General features: G+C 42.9%; 1 long non-coding RNA gene across 1 annotated transcript in view; it reads right to left on the bottom strand.

The window, feature by feature from the left end:
• Positions 1-4,649: 4,649 nt before the first annotated feature.
• The window catches only part of LOC138752868 (uncharacterized), a 67,247-nt gene continuing 64,287 nt past the window's right edge, over positions 4,650-7,609 (bottom strand). Inside the window, exon 3 of the long non-coding RNA XR_011350994.1 lies at positions 4,650-4,721. This is a non-coding gene — a long non-coding RNA (uncharacterized lncRNA). The remainder of the gene's footprint in view (positions 4,722-7,609) is intronic.

Raw genomic sequence — 7,609 nt, 5'->3', positions numbered from 1 at the left:
AAGAGAGCATGACCAGGGTGATGCGGGTCCTTTACGACAATGGCTGCCTTCTTGAAGCAACGTCTAACATAGATGGAATCCTGGAAGGGAGATTGGTGCCCATGATGGACTTGGCCAGGTTTGCCACTTTCTGCACCCTTTTGCTTTCATGGGCTCTCAAGTTTCCAAACCTGGCTGTTGGACGACCAGTCAGTACATCTGTAGCGGCTTCATAGAGTATCTGAGGAGATGCCAAATCTCCTCAGATTCCTTAGTTGGAGAGGCATTGTTGGGCCTTCTTCTCCCCAAGAAGTCCACTGATATGTGGTCTCTTTCTCCACACAACTTGCATCCTATATTTTGACTCGTCACTACCCTTTATTTGGGTACACAGTTGTGGCTATATAGGGAATAGAACAAGGTCAAAGCCATATCCTCAAGATGCCCCTTTCCTGGTGGTCAGTGAAGAGGTGGTGATGCTGCCAATTGGGATCTTGCTCCAGAGAGGAGGTAGAGAAGCCATTTGCAAAGGGAGGAACAGATCCCAGATCCCAGTTTGATTACCTTAACTTCTGAGCTGTAATCAATAGGCATTTTTGCACAGAAACTTCGGAATTATTCAAAAAAATTAGCATACTTGTGCATGTCCTGTGTGTCCTGATGTGGCTGTTTACACAGGTCACTTTTAGGGCACTTTTACATAGCCTTCCTGTGTTGTGGAGTTTGTCAGAGTGGGAATGTCGTATTCATTAGACCTGTTTCTTTCAGAGTGGCTGCGGTCAATTTGCACTGCAGCTGCACTGTAAAGATGTGTAGGGGTACGAGTGTAAAAATTACGGGATGGAATTTGCATAAAAAATTCTGTCCTGACATTTTAACACTGTGACCGCAGCAGAAATTTTCTGCTGTTTAGTGGCTGTGTAAAAGCGCCTCATGAAGATCAGCTCCCCCCACCCCCCACCCCCTGCTTCCCCCATCATCTCTCCATTCCCTAGTCTCCTTTCGCATAGACATGATAAATTCTACTTAGTCCTTTATCATATCCATTTAACACCTTCTAATGATCTGGATTCCTCCCCCATTGTTTCAATTCTGAGACTTTCTGATACATCCTGCTTCTGCATTTCCTGATTTTTTTCCTTGAGGAAGGGCTCAGGCCCGAAACGTCGATAATATATCTTCGTCAAAAACATCCTAAATGGCGAATAAACCAGCTGAGTTTCTCCAGCATTTCAGTATTTTTAACTACAATCACAGCATCTGCAGCCTATTGTGTTTCTCTCTGCCTGATGTTGATGCTCTTGTGGTCTACTTGATCTAATGCAGAGTGAAGGGGTCAGGCAGAAGAGGCCAAGCAATAGGTGGATCCAGGTGAAGAGGTATCGATGAGCAGGTGGGTGGCGGATGGGTGGAGATAACAATAGAGGCCCGGAGGAGACAGCGTGGAATCTGTTAAGAAAGGAAGGTGATAAGCAGATAGATGGGAAAGATGGGGGAGGGGGAGGGGGTTCAGTAAGAGGAGTATGTGGGGAAACAGGAGGAACACAAACCGCAGATGAAAACAAAGAGAAGCTGGATGGACTCGGCAGATCACACAAGTCTCATGGAGAGAAATGGACTAAGTTTTGGGTCAAGATCTTTCCTTGAGACTGGAAACAACATCTCCTCACTGATCATCAACACAGACACACCCCAAGGATGCGAGTTTAGCCCACTGCTCTACTCGTTATGCACCATGACTGTGTGGCCAGACCGCAGCCACTCTGAAAGAAACAGGTCTAATGAATACGACGTTCCCCCTCTGGCAAACTCCGCAACACAGGAAGGCTATGTAAAAGTGCCCTAAAAGTGTTATACTAATACAGGACTTTTATTAACAGACTCTCAGCCACCACTAAACTGGCCAGTGGGAAAACATCTCCATCTGTTATACCAGTAGGGTGGAGCATCTCTACAGCCATAGCCAATAGCAGGCAACTCCATACATGAGAAGCAGTCAGTATAATGCACTGCCCCCCCCCCCATTACATCATCACATTCACCCCCCACAAAAATTGATCCTTTTAAATTGAAATAGTCTGCCTTCTGCCTCAGAAGCAGCCTTTCATCCTTGTGAATGGGCACCTGATGGAAGGCTGATTTCAAATCAATTATGGAGTATATTTTGTATTGTGCAATCTGGTTTACCATGTCTGAGATACGTGGCAGGGGATAAGCATCCAGTTGTGTAAACCTGTTTATAGTTTGGCTGCAGTCCACGACCACTCTAGGTTTCATGCCATTTTTGACAACTACTACTTGTGCATGCCAAGGACTTGTACTGGGTTCAATGATCTTTTCTCTCAATAAATGACCAACTTTGTTCTCAATAAAAAGTTTGTCCTCTTTGCTATAGAGCCTACACTTTGTACCTATAGGCTTAGAATCAGGGGTTAGATTAGTTAAAAAAAGACGCGGAGGTTTAATCGTAAGGGTTGACAACCCACAAACAGCCTCTTGGGGTACTGTGATCGATGGTAATGGGCCATTAAATGCCAGTTGGCATTTGGGATCTTGCTCCCATTTGGCACTGGAAATCTAGCACTAATATCATCGAAGTGCACAGACTGGGTAGCACCTGTAATTTGAAATCTTTGTATTTGTTTCCCTGTACTTTCAGGATTATTCTGCAGCAATGTGTAATGTCTCGTTTTAGACCAGAACAAACCATAGAAATTTTGCGCTTAGATTGTGGACTTTAGAAGAAAGCCAGGGGAACACGACCCAGTCCTCATCGAGGGCTCAGTAATGAAGAGGGTTAAGAACTTCAAATTCCTGGGTGTCAACATCTCCGAAGATCTGGCCTGGAGCCTCCACATTGATGCAAACACAAAGAAGGCTCGCCAGCAGCTGTACTTTGTGAGGTGTCTGAGGAGATTCGGAATGTCACCAAAGATTCTTGTAAATGTCTACAGGAGAGCATTCTGGCTGGTTGCATCACTGCCTGGTGTGGAGGCACCAACTCTCAGGACAAGAATAAACTCCAGAGGGTTGTTAATTCAGCCTGTGATATCACAAGCACCAGACTTTATTCCTACATGAGGTGGTGTCTTAAAAAAGAAGCCTCGATCCTCAAAGACCCCTACCACCACCCCGGCCTTGCCCTCTTCACTCTGCTACCATCGGGGAAAAGGTACAAGACCCTAAAGACAAGAACTCAGGGGCACAAGGACAGTTTCTTCGCCACTGCCATCAGATTCCTGAATAATCAATGAACTGGACACTGCCTTACTTTTCGTACACTACTGTTATTTGTTTTTATATAGTAATGTCGTAAGATGGTTATAATATGAATGTTTGCATGGTGACGCTGCCGCAAAACACCAAATTTCATGACTTGTTCATGACAATAAATCCTGATTCTGATTTTGTTGGCCAATCGACAGTTAGAGAGACTATGAAAGCTGCTTATGGTAACTGCTTCACACAATATATTGTCACATCAAGGGAATAATGAACCCAGCCAAGGTGGTTCATTGAAACATATTCAATAAAAATTGGCTCCACAATGTCATAAAGTGCAGCTGATCCAAGCATGGCCACAAATGGGGTGGATTCAAAGAGCATCTTCAAAGAAGGAAAGGGGCAAGGAATTAGAAAGATTTGTGGAAGGTGTTCCAGAGATGAAGGCGAGGCAACTGAAAAGGCAGTACCAACAGTGGAGCAATGCATAAGGCCCCAAACTCTGTAGGTCAGTAATCACAGAGGGCTGCTAGGCGATGAAGTCAGTGAGAGAGGCAGAGGGAAAGCCTATGTGTTGCCTGCAGATCTCCCAGCAAAGCCCAGCTGTTCTGTTCCACTGCAATCAAATGAGACGAAGGATTGTACTCAGATCAAATGTTGCTTGTTTATATTAAACAGAATCAGTGAGCATTCCAGCACAATTGCCCTATCAAATCCATGCCAGAGAACTGCCTGAACTGAATCCAGTTTTCTCCAATCTCACCACACTGACTGAGATGACACTGTCTAAATAAAGCATATATTGCATTCCTTTATAAAACAACATGAATTTTTTTTTGCACAAAGTAGCCAGTAGACTAAAGTGAAACAGGAAATTCTGCAGCTGCTGTGATTGTAGTTAATACACAAAAGTGCTGGAGAAACTCAACAGGTCCCACAGCATCCATAGGAGGCAAAGCTATTGGGCACCGTCCAACCAGATGGCATTAACATTAACATTTCTGGTTTCTGTTCGGCCACCTGCCCCCTGCATCTCTCTCTTTCCCTGTCACAACATCTTCTTTCCTCCAGCTCCCCTCCCCCTAACATTCTGTTTCATTTTGCTCCAGCTCTTCATTCACAGAGCTCTCCCCTCCCCAGATTAATTCTCAGCTTCTCTCTCCAGCCCCCCCCCCCTATCCAAGTCCTCTTATGTCCTCTTGGCTGTTGGCCAATGCTCCACCCCATGCCCCTTCTTCCCTCCTCTCCCTACCTTTTTATTCAGTTGTCTACCTGCCTTTTACTCATACCTTGACAAAGGGCTCAGGCCCAATACTTTGGTCATATGTGCCCTATGGATTCTGTGGGACCTGCTGAGTTTCTCCAGCATTTTTGTGTTAACTCTAGACTAAAGTTCCAGATTATATCAATCCTCTTGTAAATATTTATCTATAAAATCTTCTCATGGTTACCTTTTGTCCATCCTTCCTGAGAGGTGCTTACAATCTATCACTATTAGTTCCATTGTATGATTCCATTTCCTGGAAAACAAAGATTATTACCATTAGCAAGGCATTAAAAACACCGATAATAAAAGCAAAATTCAATTAACCCAACATAGAAGAGTCATAGTTCACATAAATAAAGAAAGAGCGAACATGGAATGAGTCCATTCAAACCACCAGCCTGTTTCTGACACTTTGTAAGAATTATTCCACACCCTTGTTCTTTCCTCATTATATTTTTTAAAAATTCCCTTTCCAGTATTCAACTATTTTTTAGTCATCTAAATAATTGAATCCCCTTTGGCTAAAGTAAAGGATCAGCAGAAAAGTCAGGGAGTTGCGATCCAAAGTTTTGTTTGTCACCACAGACCCCTCTGCACACAACCACTCCTGCTCCCCGAGAGGGGGAAAATAACATCCCCTCAGCTGACCAAATAGAAGGCAGCCAATTGCATGGAGACCGCGGTTAAAAAAGATCATCAAGTGAAGTAACACAAACGTGCTGGAGAACCTCAGCAGGTCATGCAGCAGCCATAGGGAGTAAAGGGTAACCAAGCGGAGTATATTGCATGGAGACTGACCTTTCATTGTGAGAGTTGCCATCTTCAACGTCAAGAGAAAGAAAGCAGAGAGCAACTTGTAAAGAGATTTAAAGCATACCATATTTGTCTGCTATTATCCTCTCCGGACATCAGACTGCCCAATGAATGCAAAAAGAGATTTGATAAAGATCAATTGAAAGAATTTAGTGATTGCATGAAGAATAATGCAGACTGATTTGGACCAGTTTTTAGACTAAACTGAAGCATTTTGTCTGACAATGGGCTGGTTTTGATGTTTTTAAGTACACTGGTTTAAAACCCTTCTGGTATTGGAGCCAGCACTCGGGCTGCACAGAAATGAATGATTCAGCTCATGGAAATTCCTGATCACATTGGGGCACCCACTCCAATAAGGAATAATAGCATTCCACAGTCAGTCACTTTCAAAACAGAGCTGACACTACCATGCATACAGTGGAACTATCCATGTTTAAAACGTAATCCACTGAAAGTTGCATGGAAATTTGTTTAACTGTGATTGCAAACTATATTTTTTTTGATTGGCAGTTAAATGATCAATTCTTTCACCACTGCTTGCATAAATGACTGTTGTACCTTCTCCAGGAACCATTGTCAACAGAGTAAAAAGTGGGCACCACCCCCCCCCACCACCTTCAACCTGCAAAACCCTGGAGGAGTCACATGATGGAGTAGTGGCCGGACGGTGAACTCCAGCCCTCTCCAGAAAAGTCGGGAAAAACAAAGGAAAACACAAAGGCACAGAAATAAAAGTTAAAGAAAAGTGAGTATAAAGGTGGAAAGAAGATGGCGACAAAAAAAGAAAAATCGAAAGCAACGGTAAGAAGAGAGGAAGAGAAGACAACGGAGGAAGAAGGAGAAGGCCTTACCTGTTCGAAGAGGCCCGCGGTGGAGAGAGAAACCCGCTCCCTCAGGTCGGTAGATAGTGGACTACAAAAATGGCTCGCTGAGCCGAGTAAAAGTGCGCAACCGCGCATGAAAAAAAACACACCGACGGGAGGGGGGACCAGCTGGGGAGTCGATCTCCACAGCCGGCAACGACAGCTGCAGAACACCTGCAGCAAGAAGAGAACACAGAAGACAATGGAAACAAGAAAGAAGAGAAGAAAAGGGCAACAAAGAAACAACAGATGGCCAACCCAGAGGAAGAAGAAGAGGAAGAGGAAGAGTACAGTGAAATAGAAGAAGAAGAGAAAGGCAAGATAAAGGTTGTACTTTCTCTTATTAAAGGATACATGGAGTCATTTAAAGAATGGCAAACACAGGAATTTAATGATTTAAGAAAAAGAATAAACAACACAGAAGAGAAAATGAATAAAATAGATATGACCTTAACAGAAATGGGAAAGAAAATGGACAAGATGGAAGAGCGGGCAGTAGCAGCAGAAATGGAGGTAGAAGACTTAAAAAAGAAATTGGAGGAATCTAATAAAAAAGCGATAGAGACACAAGAACTGTTAGCTCAAAAAATAGATATAATGGAAAATTATAACAGAAGAAATAACATAAAGATAGTGGGCCTTAAGGAAGATGAAGAAGGAAAGAATATGAGGGAGTTTATAAAAGAGTGGATCCCTAAGACCCTAGGATGTCCAGAACTACAGCAAGAAATGGAAATAGAAAGAGCACATAGAGCATTGGCCTCTAAACCACAACCACAACAAAAACCAAGATCTATTTTAGTAAAATTCCTAAGATATACTACAAGAGAAAAGGTACTGGAGAAGACAATGGAAAAAGTAAGAGAGGGCAACAAACCACTGGAGTATAAAGGGCAAAAAATCTTCATTTATCCAGATATAAGCTTTGAACTCCTAAAGAAGAGAAAGGAGTTCAATACACCAAAGACGATTTTATGGAAGAAAGGGTATAAATTTATACTAAAGCATTCAGCGGTATTGAAAATATTTATTCCAGGACAACAAAACAGACTATTCTCGGACCCAGAAGAAGCACGAAAATTTGCAGAACAATTACAAAAATAGACTGAGGGATGAAGACGGGTAATGAGAGTAAAAATGATCATGATTGATATGTATGTGGGTAAAGAGGTATAAGAGTGAATAGATACAATGTGCATACGTGAATGTATCTGTACTTAGAGGAAAATATAGATAGTATAGACAAGAATTAATAAGGGAAGGTAATGGAATAGAGAGAATAAGGAGGGAATTAAAAGAGTGGCCTTTGTTACATATGGAAAGTGAAATCTTTTCTGGGGGGGCTGGGTGGGGGGAAATAGCGGTCACTGCAAAATCAGTTGACGCTTGCGAGTGGATTCGCAAACCCAAATGGAGAGGGGAGATGTGGTTGTCCGACAAGGGATAAAGGACAACTCAGGAG

The sequence above is a fragment of the Narcine bancroftii genome, chromosome 1 (genome assembly GCF_036971445.1).
Source record: "Narcine bancroftii isolate sNarBan1 chromosome 1, sNarBan1.hap1, whole genome shotgun sequence".
NCBI lineage: Eukaryota > Metazoa > Chordata > Chondrichthyes > Torpediniformes > Narcinidae > Narcine > Narcine bancroftii.
The sequence above is the reverse complement of the archived record's forward strand: the minus strand, read 5'-3'. Positions and strand labels throughout refer to the sequence as shown.